Source organism: Hemitrygon akajei, chromosome 2 (genome assembly GCF_048418815.1).
Source record: "Hemitrygon akajei chromosome 2, sHemAka1.3, whole genome shotgun sequence".
Taxonomy (NCBI): Eukaryota; Metazoa; Chordata; class Chondrichthyes; order Myliobatiformes; family Dasyatidae; genus Hemitrygon; species Hemitrygon akajei.
Window position 1 is genome coordinate 33008573 of NC_133125.1, and position 23194 is coordinate 33031766.

Consider the following 23194-nt stretch of genomic DNA (forward strand, 5'->3'; position numbering starts at 1 on the left):
ATACTCTTTTAGTCCTGGGACCAGCTCAACTCATTTTTTTTTGCTTAAAAGCTTACAGAATGACTTTTCATTTGTTATTAGATATCTCTATCTATACCTATATCCATATAGAGTCACAGATAACCTTCAGGTGAGAGGGTCCACTACTGAACTAGTGAAACCTGCCTATATTGGAAAAAAAAGAGGACAATATAGGCAAAACTGCAGGGGGAAAAGTGTAACATTTACTTTCAGCAGTAATTTTGCAAGATTCACTTTGTATATTGTTTTGGAGTGAGATGACACAGCTATGTTACATAAGCATTCTGTACTTAAAAAAAAAAACCTATTTATGCCATTAGATCATGTTTCTGGAATTGTTTACTTGGTAAGACAGTTTTCTCCTAAGTTCTTCTACATATTGTAGTTCACTTGTCTGATCAGAGAGAATGGCGACTGGGGTCCAAATCAGAATCAGGATAATATTGCTGGCATGCGTCATGAAATTTACTGTTTTACAGCTGCAGTGCAATACATAAAAATGAAAAACTAAATTTCAATAAGTATATGTAGTTATATAGAAATACAGCACAGAAACAGGCCCTTCACTCATCTGGTCCATGCCCAAATCACTTAAACTGCCTACTCCCATCGACCTGCACTGGGACCATAGCGCCCCCATATCCCTGCAATCCATGTACCTATCCAAACTTCTCTTAAAAGTTGAAATCGAGCTCACGTGCACTCCTAATCTTGGTGTCATCTACAAATTACCATTACCATCCACATTACCATCCAGAGGACTGATATAGATGACAAACAACAAAGGACCCAGCACTGATCCCTGTAGCACTCCACTAGTCACAGGCCTCCAATCAGAGAGGCAACCCACTCTCTGGCTTCTCCCACAAGGCCAATGACTAATCCAATTTACTACCTCATCCTGAACGTTGAGCAACTGAACCTTCTTCACTATCCTCCATTCCTGTGGTACCTCTCCTGTCACTAAGAATGGTTTAAATATCTCTGCTAGGACCCCAGCATCCTGTAGGGTCAGAGGGAACTCCTTGTCAGGCCCTGGGGATTTATCCACCCTGATTTGCTTCAGGGTTGCAAACACCTCTTCTGTAACCTGTATCAGGTTCATGAAGTTGATGCCACTTTGCCTCAGTTCTATAGACTCTGTATCCATCTCCTGAGAAGGTACTGATGCAAAGAATGCGCTTTGACTTCCCCCATCTGTTTTGGCCCCATAAATTGATTACCATTCTGGTCTTTTAGAGGAGCAATGTTGTCCCTTGCAATCATTTTGCTCTTTGAATTCCCTCTGAATTCTCCTTCACCTTGTCTGCTAGGGCAACTTTATCCCTTTTTTAAGCCTTCCTGATTTCTTGCATTTCTTAATGGAGCAATCCACAAGCACCTCATTTGTTCCCACTTGCCTATACCAGCTACGCACCTCCTTTTTCCTCTTAATCAGGGCCTCATTATCTCATTGAGACCAAGGTTCCCTACACTTGTTATCTTTACCTTTTATTCTTACAGGCACGTACAAGCTTTGTATTCTCAAAGTTTCGTTATCGAAAGCCTCCCACTTTGCAAGCACACCTTTGCCAGAAAACAGACTGTCCTAATCCACACTCACCAGGTCATTTCTAATACCATCAAAATTGGCCTTTCTCCAATTTACAATCTCAACCCGCAGACTAGACCTATCTTTTTGCATATTTACTTTGAAACTAATGGCATTATGGTCACTGGATGCAAAGTGTTCCATACACAAACTTCTGTCACCTGGCTTGTTTCATTCCCTAATATCAGATATGATATTGCATGCTCTCTCATTTGGACTTCTACGTACTGATGAAGGAAACTTTCCTGAACACACATGACAAACTCTATCCCATTTGGTCCTTTTACAGTATGGGATAACCCAACAATGTGGAGAGTTAAAATCACCTACTATAGCAACCCTATGTTTCTTGCAACAGTCTGCAATCTCTTTACAAATTTGTTCCTCCAAATCCCTAGGAATGTTGGGTGGTCTGTAATATAACCCCATTAATGTAAAAAAAATGGAATTTAAATAAGTAGTGCAAAAAGGAGCAAAAAAAAAAGTGAGATAGTGTTCATGTATTCACTGTCCAGTCAGAAATCTGCTGGAGGGATAGAAGCAGTTCCTGAAATATTGTGCGAGTATCTTCAGAATCCTCTACCTCTTCCCAGATGGTAGCAATAAGAAGGTAGCATCTACGGGGTGATGGAGCCTCAATGATGGATGCTGCCTTTTTGAGGAATTGCCTTTTGAAGGTGTTCTCAATGCTTGGGAAGCCAATGCCCAAGATGAAGCTGGCTGAGTTTGCAACTTTCCGCAGCTTTTTCCAATCCTGTGTGATGGCCCCGCTCTATCAGACGGTGATGCAACCAGTTAGAATGCTCCCCATGGTACATCTGTAGAAATCTGCGTGCCCTTGGTAACATATCAAGTCTCTTCAAACACCAAATGAAACATATGCACTACTGTGCCTTCTTTGTAATTGCATCAATATATTTGGCCCAGGATGGACCTTCAGAGATGTTGACACCCAGGAGCTTAAAACTGCTCACCCTTTCCACTTGATCCCTTGATGAGGACCGGCATGTGTTCTCTTGACGTCCACTTTCTGAAATCTGCCATCAATTCCTTGGTCTTACCGACATCGTGTGCATGGTTGTTGTTGCAACCCCACTCAACCAGCCGATCTATCTCGCTCCTGTATGTCCTCTCCCATGAAATTTTGCCAACAATAGTTGTGTCACCAGCAAATTTATAGATGGCATTTCAGCTGTCCTTAGCCACACAGTTGTGGGTGGAGAGAATACTGCAGTGGGCTAAGCACACATTCTTAAGGTGAGCCAGTGTTTGTTGGTGAGGAGATGTTATTTCCAATTCGCACAGACTTTGGGCTCCTGATGAGCAAGTCAAGGATCCACTTGTAGAGGCCTGAGTTTTGGAGCTTGTTGATTAGAACTGAGAGTATGATTGGGTTGAACACTGAGCTGTAGTCAATAAACAATAGCCTGACATAGATATTACTTTTGTCTGGGTGAACCGAGGCCAAGTGGAGTGCCAGTGAGGTGACATCCACTCTAGATCTATTGTGCAGGTAGGCAAATTAAAGTGGGTCCAAATCCTTGCCTAGGCAGGAATTGATTTTAGCCGTGACCAAACTGTCAAAGCATTTCATCATAGTATATCTGAGTGCAACTGGGCGATAGTTGTTGAGACAGCTCACCCTGTTCTTGAACACTGATATGATTGTCACACTTTAGAAGCAGGCGGGAGCCTCCATCTGCTGCAATGAGAGATTAAAGATGCATCGGTTGCAGATGCATGCAAGTTTAATCTTGGACAACCAATAGGTATAACAGTAGATATAGGCAATTAGAATGCGAGCAAGCTGAAGTAGATTGAAAGATCTGACCCAGTGCAGCAGAGGCCAGTTATTGTGAAATCTGAAATTTTAAATATCCTTTATTTCACTTTGGGTGATAGGAATCATTATAATATAGAACACATAAGGAGGAAGTTTGGCCAAGGAGCTGTGTGCCATTGGTGATTCAACTGTAGCTATTTACACTGATGGTTATGTCAATATAAGCATAAATATTTATTGTAAGGAAGCTCATACAACCAATCCTGTTGATAATGACTCCTTACTGAAGGTGATCTCATTTTTTTTAAAAACGAGGGCATTATGCAACCGTCTTATTTTGGCTCAGTTCACTGCTTTGTGCACAGTCAATAAAATGCAGATTCATACAACACTTCAGAGTACGTACCCAAGACATAGTTTAAGTCTGGCACTTTTGTCCAGTGTTATGAATATCCTATTGTGAAATTATTGTGTTTTAGATAATAAAATCTGATGGGACTACTCAACAAAAAAACTGAGAACTCTTGCCAACATTTACACTTGTTAGAGCAATATTTGAGTTTTGCACATATATATTTAGCAAATGACTTTGGGCACCAGTCTTTGGATCTGAGTACAAACTGTGGATTTAATTTGGAGTGCAGCTCTGAACAACGGATTCCTAAAAGCCACGAATCCCACACCAGACAATGCTGATTAAAATTCATCTGGACGTCTGTGGTGTTGGTACAAATTGGGAGGTGTGAAGTTTGTGTGTAGTTTCGAAGAAAGCATTGTAAATATGGTACTGTCCTTTGGTGTTTAGCACAAACTACCAAGCCTCACTTTGGGCCAGCCAGACTTTTCGACTGAAAGCATCTCCACATGATGCCTGCTGTATCTTGTTTTGTCAAATAAAGAAACTCCTTCATACCTACCAGTACTTTCCTCCAGTGACTTCATTCATGCAACAACGCACTCGACAAACACCAGCTAAAAGATTGACATCTCACGTCCTCAAATTAACTGCTATATTTGACAAGGTTTATCCACTTAAATGCTTTTCATTGTGATTTAGAATCTTATTTTTATGCATAAAATTGTTTTCCAGAAAACTTCTGACAATCCGAGTCAATGAAATGCAGAGCTCACTTCTACTTGGTAAATGTAGTTCCAAAAATAAAAAGGAAAACTTAATGCATTGGATTCTGCTCGATTTTGGCCTGCTCCTCACAAACCCCACTCCTGCTGTTACCGCAGAGATATTTATTCTTTCGCAGCCTCAGAGGTCCAGCTGAGCACCAAGCCTCACTGTGTGGCTGTACCACGAGCAGATTCTGAGGCTCCATCTTTTGGACAGTCCTGAATGATCAGACATTTTAGAACTGCGACTGACTTTAAAACTTTAGGCATTAAAATGATTTCAAAACATACACATGAAATGGATTGATATAGAAAATAATTTTAAAATATTAAGGTTAAAGTTCACTTACATTTTCCGTCAAGATTGGCCATCCTTTTCTGATGAATGGTCTTGAACAATGTGACCCTGCATGGTTGGCATTAAGTTGAAGTTCAGGTAGAATGTGTATCAGGCCCTTCAGCTCACACAGTGTCAATGCACAATCAAGCACCAGGCTGGGATTTAGCTCCTAGTATCTGGTTTTCCATGCTGCAAAAGGGAAATGAACTAACCCACATACTGCAGCTGCTGAAATGCTGCCTGGCGAACAGCAAGAATTGTAAAGTGAATTAAATTTTGCACCTATGCCTAAAGCAGATGTTAGATTATTAATATAATTTATCCTTACTTATAAAAACATTGTTCTTTGTCTTTGAGGCCATTCTGCTGTATTACACAATCTTGCCATTACATTTTTAACTCTTGCTCCTGGCATGGTTAGCATTCTGTATTTTCTTTTTGCAATATCTTAAACTTCAGTTTTAATCTATCTGCAATCTATTAAATCATAGTGTTTTTGTAGTCCCTGTGGTCTATAATTCACTTGTATACCCTTCTCCATACTCTCTCACTTCTGAGTTACTGTGCCTTCCTTGTAAAAGTATTCAGCCCTTAGCCCTTTGTTTACACATATGACTATTACAACCAAGGATTCTGATGGATTTAACTGAGAATTTTTATTTGTGAATTGCATGTTCCTCCCCAGCCCCCACAGCAAAGCCCAACAGAGGAAATTGTAAAGCACGACAAACTAAAAATTCAAAAACTGCAATGCCAGCAGTTCAAAAGTATTAAACCGCACTCCCCACCCCCCAGCTTTTGCAGCTATCACAGCCAGTAGGCTTTGAGTAAATTTCTAATGGCTTTGCACAACATGATGGAGTAACATTTGCCTATTCCTCCTTGCAAACTTGTTCAGGTTGATTGGGGAGCAGTGGTGGACTGCAGTCTTGAGGACTTGCCAGAGATGTTCGACCAGATTAAGGTTAGGACTCTGACTGGGCCACTCAATGACATCAATTTTCTTCATGTTTAAAGCCACTCCATGGTTACTCTGGCAGGGTACTTTAGATTGCTGTCCTGTTGAAAGACAAACTTCCTCCCCAGTTTAAGTTTCCTAGCAGAGGTCAGCAGGTTTTTATCCAGGATCTCACTGCATTTAGCAGCATTCATTTTCCTATCAATCCTGACCGGATTTCCAGTTCCTACTGCTGAAAAGCACTTCCACATCATGATGCTAAGTCCAGCACACATTATGGTAGTGATGGTGCTCACTGGCCGATGCGAAGTATTAGATGTATGCCACATGTACCACTTAGTTTTCAGGCCAAAAAGTTCCACTTTAGTCTCATCTGACCTCAAGACCTTCTTCCACATCTTTACAGTGTCTCCAAGTGACACTTTTTGCAAAGTATTTATGGGCAAGAATATGCTTTTGTTTAGACAGGGCTTCCTCCTTGCCACACTTCCATAAATACCCTTTTTGTGCAAGGCCTTAAAGATTGTGGAGCTGTGAACTTCATCTCCAGTTACAGCCGCCGACTTCTACAGCTTACTCAGAGTGACTGTTGGCGACACAGTAGCCTCTCTTACAAGCGCCATTCTTTTCCAGTGACGTGGGCAGGAGAGGCAGATACACCAGAGACTTTTAAGGGAAGTCTAGGTAGGCACATGAATGTAAGGACAATGGAAATTTATGGATACTGTGTAGGCAGAGGGGATTAGTTTAGTTGGCAACTTGACTACCAATTTAATTGGTTCAGAACAGATTTAAGATTTTATAGATTATTTCCTGAAAGGCAACCAAACTTCAAGAAACACTCAACAGCCATCTCTTCCATATACGGTAGTGGATTCACTATTAATTCTAATGGCTAAATCATGTCATGAACTAAGCCATTCATTCAACATGGGACTTCTTGACCATACTATAGACTTAGTGAATATTCATGATAGAGTAATCTATCACATTTTCTGGTGCAGCTCTATATCCCCGATGGATTTCCATTCTTCAGTTCTTATAGAGTCTGTTTTTTTGTATTCAATTATTCTGTATTTTTGCAGAAAGAAATAAAATTTCTTAGTTAAACAGGAATATGAAGTAGAGCCAATTAAAATGGGTGACTTTAAACAATAAATGTTCTTTAAGATCCATTGCAGAATTGATTTATGATCATGAAGCTGTTTTCTTCAGCTGTTAGAAAGAAAGACTACATAAAATGCCATTGAGTCAAAGACTTATAAGATGTGAAGCTATCAGAGACAGTTACATAGCTGGAATACTTCTTGAGTAATGTGAGCAAATCACAACTCGTCAGTGCAGATATGGTATGTGTTTTCTCAACAGTTCAGAGTGTAATGAAAGCTGCTTTAGTAGTTTAAAGACAGCTGCTTTTGGAATAATAAAACATATTTTAAATTTGTTCTACAGGATGTGTTGCATTAATCACAAAGTCAACTCCATCTGTTTTAGTTGTAATTTTTCTTAGATTTGTACACTATAGAAATGATTGCCAACTGTTTCAAATTGTACTCTATTTTATTCCACTAATTGTGTGATTGAGGAAACACATATGCCTGCATTATTTCCTTTTAATAGGACTAGTTCTGGTAAAATACAATTTATACATCTTGTTACACAATTGGAAACAATTAACATTTGCAAATTACAGTTTTTTCCATGGAATGGTCAACATGACTAGTTCCTTTTTTCATGCATTTTCAAGTTCCTTGTCCTCAGAATTTAAAGCCAGATAACATGTTGGCAGGAGAAAGAATACAATAGAGCTATGTTGGATGAAATGTGTACAGTTGTTATTGCTGTGTCTGCAAAATTAGTTTCGAGCTGCAGTATAAAGGGGGCTATTTTTGTATTATAGAGCACAAGTGAAAAGATCCCAGTGGTAGCTAGCTGTTCCCTTGTCATAGCATCTCACAAAACTGTTGCCCTCTGTCATGACTAATACTATGGTTTAATCAGTGTGTCAAATACAGTTTGCCGCTTGCAATACAGAAACTTTTGTTGTTTAAAAAAAAAATCAGTTCTTCCATTCATGAATTGCTTTGCTGGCAGCCTTGTAGGAGGATTTTTTTTTTAGAAGAAATGCGTCAGGATAAAGTGCTAGTGTAGTGGCTGTATTGAGCCAATGATCCAGAGTTCTGGACTTACAGTCCAGAGACATGGTTAAGTGTGGAATTTAAACTCAGTAAAAATCTGAAGTTTACAACAGAAATTTGGTCATTAATAATGTTGATCACAAAGCCATGGAATGTTGTGAAAACCGCGTTTATTAATATCCTTTAGAAAGCAGGCAATCTGCTATCCTTAGACAGCCATGGTAGCATGACTCTCCTGTCTCATTCAGGTGGTTGATTATTAGGTGCCCTGGATAGACCCAACAAACTCAATTCAACCATAACAACTACACCCAGTGGCCACTTTATTAGCTATTAAAGTGACCACTGAGTGACTGTTTGTTGTCTGCTGCTGCTGTAGCCCATCCACTTCAAGGTTTGACGTACTGCATGTTCTGTACACTACTATTGCAACGCGTAGTTATTTGATTTACTTTTGTCTTCCTGTCACATTGACCAATGTGGCCATTCTCCTCTAAGCTCTTTCACTAACAGGGCATTTCCACCCACAGAACTGCCGCTCACTGGATTTTCTTTCTTTTTGGTTTTTGCGCCATTCTCTGTAAACACTAGAGACTGCTGTGTGTGAAAATCCCTTCTCTGAGATACTTACCGTAATTCACCCCAGCTCCACTCATTCTATTGTCAAAATCACTTGGATCACATTTCTCCCCCATTTTGACGTTTGGTCTTAACAACAACTGAACCGCTTGACCATGCCTGCATGCTTTTATGCATTTAGTGGCTGCACCATGACTGGTTAATTAAATATTTGCATTAACAAGGTGTACCCAATTAAGTGGCCACTGAGTGCATGTTGAAATAATGAAAGTATTAAGCAATATAGACCTCCTGGCATCAAACTGGTCACTGAATTGAAACATCGAATTATACTTTGGTTGACTCATCCTCCTCAAGAGCATCCAGGAACTAATGTCTACATTAAGAGAATGAAGATTTCTCCAGCAAAAGCATGATACAGTAATTCTTACAGAACCATCCCCTAACGATTCCCTAGTGCCAGGCTCGTTCATCTCTCTCATTGTACACACCCATTGGGACAGTTGTTGCGGTGATATATAGGCAGAAGGATACAGCTGGGGAATCTTAAACATTGATTCCAAATCCTATGAAGTCTCATTAAATCATGTCAGACCTGGGCAGGAAAACATCCTCTTACCATCTGTACAATCCCTCAGCTGATGAATTGGTGTTTTCCTCCTCATGTTAATGCATGGAAGATGTACTAAATGCAGCAAGGGCACAGAATGCACACTGGTCTTTAATATGGTGGCAAGGCCACTGATTGAGGTTCTTGAGTCTGTGTGAAGCAACGGGAGGAATAAAACCACTTGATGTTCTCACTAGTTCACCTCCGGCAGAACCATTTGTCCCTAATAGCTATACAGTCATTGCGTAGACCATCTTCAAACCAAGACTACCCTTACCTTGTACTGTGCTGATCTAAAACTGGATAGACTCTGAACAGATCTGGCAGCTCAAACCTGGGGATCTGTAATGTACAGGAGGCCAGCCACACAAATGTAGACTGTCACTGTTGGATTCTGGAACCTCCTGGCCCGTACTCAGCCATTATGTTCAAGTCAGTTGCTCGTCCCTTATAAAATGCTAAGTGAGCAAGGGTATGCTAGTTGGAGCACCAAGCATATCCAAGAACCAAGTAACAACAAGGTAAAACTAAAATAGAACAAGCTATATACAGGGTTAAGTGATCTCAAAACCAATGTAACAGATCATAGTGTATCTAGCATTAAGTCCCTCCAAGTTGAAATGTGAAGGTGTCACACCAGTCAATGCAGATCAGTAGTAACACTGTCAAGAAGGCGCGCTAAGCCCACTGCACTACTCTTTCTACACTCATGACAATGTGGCTAGGCACCTTACCATCAAACCAGCAGGCAAAGGGGATGCTGTTGTAGTGTGGTGGAGTGACTTCTACCTTCCTGAGGCCAGGCTACAACTCTTAAGATACCTTCTGCTTACCCCTTGAAAGGCAAGGGGAAAGACAGGAACTGCAAGGGTAAAAAGACCCTGAAGGGAGTTGTATACAGGTCCCCAAACAATAGTAAGGATGTGATCTACAATTTACAACTGGAGATAGGAAATGCATGCCAAAAGGGCAATGTTACAATAGTCATGGGGGGGGGGGGGGGTTCAATATTCAGGTAGATAGGGAAGATCAGGATGGTGCTGGATTCCAGGAGGAGAAGTTTCTAGTGTGCCTACGAGATGTCTTTTGGAGCAGCTTGCGGCTGAGTCCACTAGAGTATCAGCTATTCTTGATTGGGTGTTATATAGTGAACCAGAATTGATTTAGAAAGCTGACGGTAAAAGAACCCTGAGTGGCGAGTGATCATAATATGATAGAATTCACCCTGAAATTTGAGAAGCTAAAGTCAGATGTATCAGTATTACAGTGGAATAAAGGGAATTAGAGGCATCAGAGAGGAGCTAGCCAGAATTGATTGGGAAAAAAAACCCACTGGCAGCGATGAGCAGTGATGGCTGGAATTTCTGGAAGTAATTCAGAAGTCACAGTATATATCCCAAAGAGAAAAAAGTATTCTAAAAGCAATATGACACAACTGTTAGTAATAAGAGAAGTCAAAACCAACACAAACGCCAAAAACGACGGCATATAACAGAGCAAAGATTTGTGGGAAGTTAGAGGATTGGCAAGATTTAAAGACCAACAGAAGGCAACTTGAAACGTCATTACAGTAAAGATGGAACACAAAAGCTAGCCAGTAATATAAAAGAGGATACCAAAAGTTACTTCAAATTCGCAAGTGTAAAAGAGAGGTGCAAGTAAATGTAGGACTGCTGGAAAACGATGCTGTGGAGGTAATAATGGCGGGGGGCGGGGTGGTGGGGACAAGGAAATGGCAGACAAACTGAATAACTATTTTGAATTAGTCTTCACTGCATCAGTCATCAGTCTTCATTGAGCAGTATGGTGAATGAAGTCTGTGAAGTTACCATTATTGGAGAGATGATTCTTGGGAAACTGAAAGGCCTGAAGATATACAAGTTATCTGGACTAGATTATGTACACCTCAGAATTCTGAAAGAGATGGCTAAAAAGATTGTGGAGGCATTTATAATGATCTCTCAAGAATCACTAAATTCTGGAATGGTTCTAGAAGACTGGAAAATTGCAAATGTCACTCCACTCTTCAAGAAGGGAGAGAGGCAGAAGAAAGGAAACTATAGGCTTGTCAGTCTGACTTCAGTGGTGGGAAGATGTTGGAGTTGATTATTAAGGATGAGATATATTATCATATTCAGCAGGGTTTCCTCAAGGGAAAATATTGCCTGACGGAATTCTTTGAAGTAGTAACAGGCAGAATAGACAAAGGAGAATTGGTTCTTGTTGTGTACTTGGATTGTCAGAAAGCCTTTGACAAGGTGCCACAAATGACGCTGCTTAACAAGCAATGTGCTTATAGTATTACAGGAAAGATTCTAGCACTGAGAACGCAGTGGCTGATTGGCAGGAGGCAAAGAATGGGAATAAAGGGAGACTTTTCTGGTTGGCTGTTGGTGACTAGTGGTGTTCCACGGGGTCTGTGTTGGGACCGTTCTTTTTGTGTTATAGTTCGATTACTTGTTTGATGTAATTGATGAATTTGTTACAAAGTTTGCAGACAATGTGAAGATAGGTGGAGGGGCAGGTAGCTTTGAGGAAGTAGAGAGGCCACAAAAGGACTTAGACAGATTAAGAGAATGGGTAAAGAATTGGCAGATGGAATGGAGTGGCTAGAAGAGTATGGTCATGTACTTTCCTAGAAGAAATGAAAGGGTTGACTATTTTCTAAATGGAGAGAGAATACAAAAAAAAACTGAGCTACAGAAGGGTTTTGGGCATCCTTGTGCTGGATTTCCTGAAGGTTAATTTGCAGGTTGAGTCTGTGGTGAGGAAGGCAAATGCAATGTTAACATTCATTTCAAATGAACTAGAATATAAAAGCAAGAATGTAATGTTGAGACTTTATAAAGCACCATTGAGGCTTCACTTGGAGTACTGAGCAGTTTTGGGCCTCTTATCTTAGAAAGGTTGTGCTAAAACTGGAGAGAGTTCAAAGGAGGTTCATGAAAATGATTCCAGAATTGAATGGCTTGTCATATGAAGAACGTTTGATGGCTCCAAGCTCGTATTTACTAGAATGCAGAAAAATGAGGAATGACCTCATTGAAACCCAATGAATGGTGAATTGCCTTGATAGAGAGGCATGCTAGAGAATGTGGAGAGGATGTTTCCTATGATAGAAAGTCAAAACCTAGAGGACACAGCATCAGAATAGAGAGGCTTCATTTTAGAATGGAGATGAGGAGGAATTTCTTTAGCCAGGTAGTGGTGATTCTGTGGAATTCTTTGTTACAGAAGCTTTGGAGGCCAAGACATTATATATATATAGATTCTTGATTGGTCAGTGCATGAAGGGATACAGGGAGAAGACAGGAGGTTGGAGCTGAGAGGAAAATTGGATCAGCCATGATGAAATAGCAGAGCAGACTCGATGGGCCAAATGGCCTAATTCTGCTCCAATATCATATGGTCTCAAAAGGAAACCTTTTAAGAACATCAGAAAATTGTCTCCAACACAACACTAACCTCATCAACTCTGGAGAACTCCCATCAACTGTCACCGAACTCATTGTCTTTGCCTGTTCCTGCCCCACTAAACTTGAGTCCGCACACCTCAACTCCATTCTATCCCCCTTCCCAACTACATCCGTGGCACTTCAGGTGCTCTCGATCTCCTCAACAACTTTCAATTCCCTGGACCTGATCGTCTTATCTTCACCACGGATGGTTAGTGTCTATAATCTGTTCACCTCTACCACCACCTCTTTTCCGTCTGGCTGAACTGTTTTTCACCCTCAACAATATCTGTTTTGGCTTCTCCCACTTTCTCCAAACTCAAGGGATAGCAATGAGCACCAGCATGGGAATCAGCTATGCCTGCCTTTTTACGGGCTACGTAGAACATCCTTGTTCCAATCCTTCCCTTGTAATGCTCCCCAACTCTTCCTGGACTTCACTGATGTCTGCATCTGCAGCTTCATGCACTCCAGCTGAGCTTGTCAATTTAATCAACTTTGACTTCTACTTCCACCCTGACTTTAAATTCACTTGGTCCATTTCTGACACCTCTCTTCCCTTTGTCAAACTCTCTGTCACCATTTCTGGAGATAAACTGTCTACCTACATATTTTATAAACCAACTGATTCCCATGGCTATCTTGACTATATCTCTTCCCACCTCGTCTCCTGTAAAAATGCTATTCTCTTTTCTCAGTTCCTTTGTCTCTGCTGCATCTGTTCCCAGGATGAGGGCTTTCTTTCCAGGATATTGGCGATGTACTGCTCCTTTAAAGAACGGGGTTTCCCTTCCTCCACTGTTGATATTGCCCTCAACTGCATCTCCTCCATTTCCTGGACATTTCTTCTCACCCCGTCTTCCTGTCATCTAAACAGGAATAGACTTCCACTTGTCCACACCTACCATCCCACAAGCCTCTGCATCCATCAAATTATTCTCCACAACTTCTGCCATCATCAATGGGATTGTACCATCAAACACATCTTTACCATCCACTATTCCCGGCTTTCTGCAAGGATCATTCCCTCCATGATTCCCTCGTCCATTCATCCCTTCCCATTAATCTCCCATCTGGCACTAATCTCTGCAAGCAATAGACATTCTACACCTGCCCATTCATCTCCTCCCACTCAGGGCCCAAAACAGTCCTTTTAAGGGAGGCAATACTTCACCTGCAAATCTCTCGGTGTCATTTTTTGTATCCAGTGTTTTCGATGCGGCCTCTTCTAAATTGGTGAGACCTGACACATGTTGGTGGGCTACTTCATTGAGCATCTCTGCTCCATCTGCCTAAACTGGAATTCCCAGTGGCCAACCATTTTAATTCCTATCCCATTCCAACATGTTAACTCATGTCCTCCCTTATGCCACAATGAGGCTGCTCTCAGGGTGGAGGAGCAACACCTCATACTCTATCTAGGTACCCTTCAACCTGATGGCATCAACACCAATTTCACCTTCCAGTAATTTTTTGGTTCTCTCCCCTTTCCCTACTATTCTATTACCCTCTCTGGCCTCTTATCTCTTCTCCTCACCTGCGCATCAACTCCCCCTGTGCCCCTCCTCCTTTCCTTTCTCCTATGGTCCACCCTCCTCTCCTATCAGATTCCTTCTTCTCCAGCCCATTACCTCTCCCTCCCACTAGGTTTCACCTATCACCTTCTAGCAAGTCCTCCATCCCCATCCTCCACCTTCTTACTCTGACATCTTTCTCCTTCCTTTCCAGTCCTGAAGTGTCTCAGTCTGAAATGTCGACTGTTTAATCCTTTCCATAGATGCTGCCTGACCTGTTGAGTTCCTGCAACATTTTGTGCGTGCTGGTTTGGATTTTCAGCATCTGCCGAATGTCTTGTGTTTATGTGTTACTTCATGTAGTTTTCGTTCTCCCTGTGCTTTCTTCAGCAAGAAAGAACAGAAATCAAAGTCTTGCTATTTGAAGGGCCAGGTAAATAACTTACAAAATGTGACTCAAGAGGACTGAGAAATTGTAATGCTTTCCTTTCCAACGTGGTGCTGTGAAGCTCAAATTCCAATGGATAATGCCAGAAACAAATTTTCTTGGGGCCTGATATCTGATTAGCTTTAGGTTCTCTCCGCTGAATCATGGGAAAAGTATTTGTTTTTTTAACAGCCTGAAGGAGGAACAAATTCACATTTTTGGTTCCATGTTAACTCATTTATGTCAATTACTAATTTCAATAATTACTTTTACATGACAGATATTGCAGGACATATAGAGAAAATGTCTCTTCATTGTTGTAATGTTAAAAATTCTACCCAACGATTTCATCGCGCAACACAAATATTTTTTAAGTCTCCACCATATCACTTACAGATCTCGAGTGGCACTGAATTATGGGAATGAAGAAGAACAATATACAATGGTGTATCTGCTTGAAGCCTAGGCCCTCAGTGCCAAAACTTTCAGTACAATGTGCTTTTCCTGTCAAGATACGCTAATTAATCCAAGCATGTTGAATCAGATGCAGATTATAGACATCTCATTTCTGGAAGTGGTATCTAAATATAATCACAAGTTCAACTGCTTCTTGCTTTGTATGTTAACACTAATTTATCATTTGGTCAAGGCAGAAAGACAAGTCATTTGAAAAATGATAAGGGCAAATTCCTACAACTTAGAGCCATATTCCATAAGTAGCATATAGTCCAAGTTCTTCCTTAAGTTATTTTATTAACTTATTTATTTATGGACATTCAGTGCAGAATAGGCCATTCCAGCTCTTTGAGCCATGCCACCCAGCAATCCCCAAATTTAATTCTGTCCTATTCATAGGACAATTTACAATGACCAAATGATCTAACTAACGCGTCTTTGGACTATGGGAGGAAACAGGAGCTCCCAGAGGAAACCCACGTGGTCACGGAGAGAACGTACAAACTCCTTGTAGACAGTGGCAGGAATTTAACTCAAGTCGCCTGTACTGTAAAAACATCGTGCTAACCACTATGCCACTGTGCAAATATGATCATTTAAAATTTGAGTGTTCATGACTCTTTTAAGTAATCTATTTTAATTTTTCTATTAAGTATTTTATTTTTAATCTGTTTGAGTGTTTCTTGATATTTTTAAAAACTGAGCACAGTCTGCAATATTTTCACTTGATAAACAATGAACACAATTTCCTTCACTTTAAGATTAATGGCAAGTTTCACAACTGCAATTTTTAAAAAAAGCAATAAATGATACAATAAAGCATGTGATAAATAGCTCAAATTACTGGATTTTCAGTAATTGATACTAATCCCCACATCAGCTTTTTCAGTATAATAGACGAGTTACTTTTGGATCACATTTGAAATGTGAAAATATTTTTACATTAATTTAAGCTGTGGGGGCAGAACAAAAGTAGTATTTTCAACAGCAAAACCGAATGACATTCATTACAGAAACATAGCGCAGGCAATGTCCTAGAAGCAAACATTCTTAGCCATGTCATAAAAGCCTTTCCCTTCATCATAACATCTGAATAGGATTAGTTATAGATGAGAGTGTTCAGCTCTGATTGTCTGACATACTACAAACAATGAGTTCACGTTTACATGGTGCAAGCCATTCACAACACTTAGGTATGCACTGATGTGAACAGCAGAGCCCAGCCAGCATATTATGAAAATTATCATCTTTTTTTGAAAAAAAACAGAAATTTACCTCCTCCCATAAGGCATAGGATCAGAATTCAGCCAATTTAGCCCATCCATTTTGCTCTGCCATTCGACCATGGCTGATTTATTTTCCCTCTCAACCACATTCTCCTGCCTTTTCCCTGTAATCCTTACAAATCAAGAACCTACCAACCTGCCATTGATAGTCAACAGAAACCCAATTTCCCTTGGGATCAATAAAGTATGTCTGTCTGTCTGTTAACATCACTGAGACCCCAACATCAGCCAGAAACTTGACTATGGTGGCAGAAGCATTTTCACTTTCTGACTTGTCAAAACCTTGCCACATTCTACAACAGTCAGATCAGAAGCACATCAAGAAGCTGTCCATTTGCCTGCAAAGTGCAGAACCGCTATATAGAAGCTTTGCATTACAGTATCCAGGCCAAAGACGGCCACTTGACAGGCGTCCAATTCATTGCTCTGAACAATCACCCCCTCCACCACCCATTTGTAATGGTTTAAGTGGGTACCATATACAAAGTAAACCACATGCATATCTTCTTTCTGACATTATACATTAATGTGTAACTGCTACCATCTCAAATGCCAAGGACAGCAGCCTGCTGAGAGAATGCCATCCTACAAGTTCCTTTCCAAGTCCCACATCATTCAAGTGTTGAACAACTATGATCCTTAGTTACTGTAAAGTCAAAATTTGCTCTCAGGTGTTATAATTATGGCTTAAATAAAGCATTAACAAACCATTATCGATAAGACTGAGCTTGTCTCAGCCAGGTTCTCAACTCTTTTAGGCTGGAATGAGTATTGGGGGAAGAGGGGAGGGGGTTGAAACATAGAGTTCAGGAGAAAATAGCATCAGGAAGGCTGCCATATCAACAGCCAAAATGATTAACAGCACAGAGGACTGCATATACTACCAAAGTACCTGAAGGTTGTCAGCATGATAGAAACAATTCCCACCTTTGAAACTGCTAAATGGGAAAAAAAAAATCCTGGCACGGATAAATTCTGCAAAATGTCAGTACTAAAATATTTATACTTTTCTGCCCACTGCTAATTCTCCATGTTAAATGTCAGTCTTCATAAAACTTATTTCTCAACACTCCAAACGAGGTTCCCATTGAACAGCAAAATACAGCAGACAAAATACAGAAAGAAAATAATCAGAAGGTAAGGCAGCATTGATAGAGAGAGAGAGTAGAAAAAGAAACAGAATTAGTGTTGTGATGAAAAGTCATGGATTGGAAAGGTTAACTCTACCCCTCTTCACAGATGCTCTCTGACCTGCTGAGACAGCGTTCTGGTTTTATTCATTTTTTAAAAATTGAATATTCACGGTAGTTTCATCCTGCAAATGTTTCTGAACTCTCGAGTTATTGACCAGTACAACCGAGGATTTTAAGAATATCATTTTTCGTTTCTATTATCAATTGTCAAAATGCAGCTTGCGTGCTATCAAACCTTCGAGATTATAAATTAATATAACATATAACATATAACATATAACAATCACAGCACGGAAACAGGCCATTCCGGCCCTCCTAGTCCGTGCCGAACTCTTAATCTCACCTAGTCCCACCTACCCGCACTCAGCCCATAACCCTCCACTCCTTTCCTATCCATATACCTATCCAATTTTACCTTAAATGACACAACTGATCTGGCCTCTACTACTTCTACAGGAAGCTCATTCCACACAGCTATCACTCTCTGAGTAAAGAAATACCCCCTCGTGTTTCCCTTAAACTTTTGCCCCCTAACTCTCAAATCATGTCCTCTCGTTTGAATCTCCCCTACTCTCAATGGAAACAGCCTATTCACGTCAACTCTATCTATCCCTCTCAACATTTTAAATACCTCGATCAAATCCCCCCTCAACCTTCTACGCTCCAATGAATAGAGACCTAACTTGTTCAACCTTTCTCTGTAACTTAAGTGCTGAAACCCTGGTAACATCCTAGTAAATCGTCTCTGCACTCTCTCTAATTTATTGATATCTTTCCTATAATTCGGTGACCAGAACTGTACACAATATTCCAAATTTGGCCTTACCAATGCCTTGTACAATTTTAACATTACATCCCAACTTCTGTACTCAATGCTCTGATTTATAAAGGCCAGCGTTCCAAAAGCCTTCTTCACCACCCTATCTACATGAGACTCCACCTTCAGGGAACTATGCACTGTTATTCCTAGATCTCTCTGTTCCACTGCATTCCTCAATGCCCTACCATTTACCCTGTATGTTCTATTTGGATTATTCCTGCCAAAATGTAGAACCTCACACTTCTCAGCATTAAACTCCATCTGCCAACGTTCAGCCCATTCTTCTAACCGGCATAAATCTCCCTGCAAGCTTTGAAAACCCACCTCATTATCCACAACACCTCCTACCTTAGTATCATCAGCATACTTACTAATCCAATTTACCACCCCATCATCCAGATCATTTATGTATATTACAAACAACATTGGGCCCAAAACAGATCCCTGAGGCACCCCGCTAGTCACCGGCCTCCATCCCGATAAACAATTATCCACCACTACTCTCTGGCATCTCCCATCTAGCCACTGTTGAATCCATTTTATTACTCCAGCACTAATACCTAACGACTGAACCTTCTTAACTAACCTTCCATGTGGAACCTTGTCAAAGGCCTTGCTGAAGTCCATATAGACTACATCCACTGCCTTACCCTCGTCAACATTCCTCGTAACTACTTCAAAAAATTCAATAAGGTTTGTCAAACATGACCTTCCACGCACAAATCCATGCTGGCTACTCCTAATCAGATCCTGTCTATCCAGATAATTATAAATACTATCTCTAAGAATACTTTCCATTAATTTACCCACCACTGATGTCAAACTGACAGGTCTATAATTGCCAGGCTTACTTCTAGAACCCTTTTTAAACAATGGAACCACATGAGCAATACGCCAATCCTCCGGCACAATCCCTGTTTCTAATGACATCTGAAAGATCTCCGTCAGAGCTCCTGCTATCTCTACACAAACTTCCCTCAAGGTCCTGGGGAATATCCGGTCAGGACCCGGAGATTTATCCACTTTTAAATTTCTTAAAAGCGCCAGTACTTCCACCTCTTTAATTGTCATAGGTTCCATAACTTCCTTACTTGTTTCCCACACCTTACACCATTCGATATCCTTCTCCTTAGTGAATACCGAAGAGAAGAAATCGTTCAAAATCTCTCCCATCTCCCTCGGCTCCACACATAGCTGACCACCCTGATTCTCTAAGGGACCAATTTTATCCCTCACTATCCTCTTGCTTTTAATATAACTGTAGAAGCCTTTCGGATTTACTTCCACCTTATTTGCCAAACCAAACTCGTAACTTCTTTTAGCTTTTCTAATCTCTTTCTTAAGTTTCCTTTTACATTCTTTATATTCCTCGAGCAATTCCTTTACTCCATGCTGCCTATATCTATTGTAGACATCCCTCTTTTTTCGAACCAAGTTTCTAATATCCCTTGAAAACCATGGCGCTTTCAAACCTTTAATCTTTCCTTTCAACCGAACAGGAACATAAAGATTCTGTACCCTCATAATTTCACCCTTAAATGACCTCCATTTCTCTATTACATCCTTCCCATAAAACAACTTGACCCATTCCACTCTCTCTAAATCCCTGCGCATCTCCTCAAAGTTAGCCTTTCTCCAATCAAAAATCTCAACTCTAGGTCCAGTCCTGTCCTTCTCCATAATTATATTGAAGCTAATGCTATTGTGATCACTGGACCCGAAGTGCTCCCCAACACATACATCTGTCAGCTGACCTATCGCATTCCCTAACAGGAGATCCAACACTGCCCCATCTCTAGTCGGTACTTCTATGTATTGTTGCAAAAAGCTATCCTGCACACATTTCACAAACTCTAAACCATCCAGCCCTTTTACAGAATGAGCTTCCCAATCTATGTGTGGAAAATTAAAATCTCCCACAATCACCACCTTGTGTTTACTACAAATATCTGCTATCTCCTTACACATTTGCTCTTCCAACTCACGCTCCCCATTAGGTGGCCTATAATACACTCCTATCAGTGTTACTACACCTTTCCCATTCCTCAATTCCACCCAAATAGCCTCCCTAGAGGAGCTCTGTAATCTATCCTTCCAAAGCACCGCCATAAGATTTTCTCGGACAAGCAATGCAACACCTCCTCCTCTGGCCCCTCCTACTCTATCACACCTGAAGCAACTAAATCCAGGAATATTTAGTTGCCAATCACACCCTTCCTGCAACCATGTTTCACTAATAGCTACAACATCATAATTCCATGTATCAATCCACACTTTAAGCTCATCCACCTTTCTTACAATGCTCCTAGCATTAAAATAGATACATTTAAGATACTCTCCACCTCCTCCTCTCTTTTCATCCCTAGCAATGCATTCAAATTTATTATCCTTTTCTTTCTTCTCCCCTACAACTTCGGGCTGAGCGCATCCCTCCTCCATCACCTGCCTGTCCTCCCTCACACACGGTCTACTTACTTGCTCTACTGGTGAACTAACCTCCTCTCCCATAGTTTCCTCAAATTGATTTCCGCCCCCCCCCCATCTTACTAGTTTAAAGTCTGCCCCGTAGCCCTAGCAAACCTCCCCGCTAGGATATTGGTCCCCCCAGGATTCAAGTGTAACCCGTCCTTCTTGAACAGGTCACGCCTGCCCCAGAAGAGGTCCCAATGATCCAGAAACCTGAATCCCTGCCCCCTGCTCCAATCCCTCAACCACGCATTCATCCTCCACCTAATTCCATTCCTACTCTCACTGTCGCGTGGTACAGGCAGTAATCCCGAGATTACTACCTTTGCGGTCCTTCTTCTTAACTGCCTTCCTAACTCCCTATACTCTCGTTTCAGGACCTCTTCCCCTTTCCTACCTATGTCATTGGTACCTACATGTACCACGACCTCTGGCTCCTCACCCTCCCACTTCAGGATATCTTGGACGCGATCAGAAACGTCCCGGACCCTGGCACCAGGGAGGCAAACTACCATCCGGGACTCCCGATCACCTCCACAGAACCGCCTGTCTGAACCCCTGACTATCGAGTCCCCTATTACTATGGTCCTCTTTCTTCTATCCCTACCCTTCTGAGCTACAGGGCCGTCCTCTGTGCCGGAGGCCCGGCCACTGTCACTTCCTCCAGGTAGGCTGTCCCCCCCAACAGTACTCAAACATGAGTACTTATTGTCAAGGGGTACAGCCACTGGGGTACTCTCTAGTACCTGCCCCTTCCCCTTCCTGATCGTGACCCACCTATCTGCCTCCCGTGGCCCCGGAGTGACCACCTGCCTGTAACTCCTCTCTATCACCTCCTCACTCTCCCTGACCAGGCGAAGGTCATCGAGCTGCAGCTCCAGTTCCCTAATTTGTCAAGAAATGTTTGTCAAGAAATGTTTGTCAAGAAATGTTTGTAGAGTAACATAAACATGTAGTGTGCGTGCACTTAACCATTTAGATATATTAAAGCATTTAAGAATGTTTGTAAAGAGACACAAAACAGCAATTTTGAAAATGCAGTGTGCGTGCATTTACCGACACCCCCACCGAGATTGTAAATTAAACATTTGTTAGAAATTGTTTGTAAAGTGATATTTAAAAATCCACCAAACTGTTGCCATCTGCAGAAATTCCGCCCGAATTACTCGCGATTAACCCTAACGCAGCTGGCTGGAGCACGGTTAGATGGAAACTGCACTAGAATGCGTGAGCAAAGAGACAACACACAAGATATGGGTTCTTTTCATTGTGCCCTTCTGAAGGACGGGGAGAATCCCTCTCCGTAAACGCACAGTTCGTAAAGTTCACGGCCCGACAGACACAGGAAGAAGTTCAAGATCACTACCATCATTACCCCTTCACGGTGACACACGCCGAATTCTATATTTGAACCATGACAACCAAGTTTCCATCCACCAGGATTTCCTAATCCCAACTTTCAGTGTTCCTGTCACACAGCCCTCAATAAATGCTGCAGCTGGACTCGGGTTAATCACTCAAAACCGCAAACGTCATAAGAAAATGAAACTCACCGAGACACTCGCACTTTTTTTTTACTTCGGTTGCACCAGCAGATTTCTCTATCCGTCGTTTCCAGTTGTAAGGTTGAGAGAGGAAATGCTCGCAATAACAAGCTGATAACAAATAGCTTGCATTGGCGGAGTTCAGAAAGAAATAAAATCAACGGTTCCGCCCGCGAAACCAACGTGCCCAACGCCGCTCCCTGAACCAACCCTCCGGTAGCCGAAAGGTCCGCAACCCCCGCCCCTCGGTGTGACTGACCGCCGGCTCAGCCACTCGCGGCAGCGACGCCCGACTACACGCTCCTATTGAAGGCAACCTCGCACTGAAACACCTCAGACACAAAGCAGACCGCGCCTCCCAGTGTCAGTGTTCCAAAGAAGCGAGCGAAGGTAATGATTGCTTTATGGACAATTATTACCAGCCCAGGGGTACCTTAATATTTCTGTCACATGAACATGCGTAGATATTATATGCCTTGCTGAAAATCTCCTGCTAAATGTATCAAATTTTGGCTGTCTTTAAACGTACAAGGAAAATGCACCTCCTATCTTCTTAACTATATTTCATGTAAACGCTATTTCCTGCTTCTTGGCTTGCATTGTAATAAATAGACGACGATGATAGTATCTCAACAGCTTTCTGATTATTAGAATTAGAGGGTTTGAATTTAATCGAATTTATACGAGTGTTGTCTGTCATACATATTTTAAAAACGCACACACAAAATCCCGCCAGCAATTTTCGTGCGTTGCTTGGATTTCCAGCATCTGCAGATTATTTTTCGTGTTTGAGCTACTACATATTTTCAATGTTAATGCCATACTGCTACGTTTAAAATCCTTTGATTTTTCACTCTAGATTGACCGATCTTCAAATTTTCACTTCACTTA

The 23194-nt window shown here is 41.3% G+C and overlaps 1 protein-coding gene across 1 annotated transcript in view; it reads right to left on the minus strand.

Annotated features, from left to right (window-relative positions):
• The window catches only part of LOC140740547 (E3 ubiquitin-protein ligase MARCHF3-like), a 90313-nt gene extending 67773 nt beyond the window's left edge, over positions 1–22540 (minus strand). The window contains exon 1 of the mRNA XM_073069799.1: positions 22313–22540. The gene's annotated coding sequence lies outside the window, so the exon portion shown is untranslated. The remainder of the gene's footprint in view (positions 1–22312) is intronic.
• Between the last annotated feature and the right edge of the window lie 654 nt (positions 22541–23194).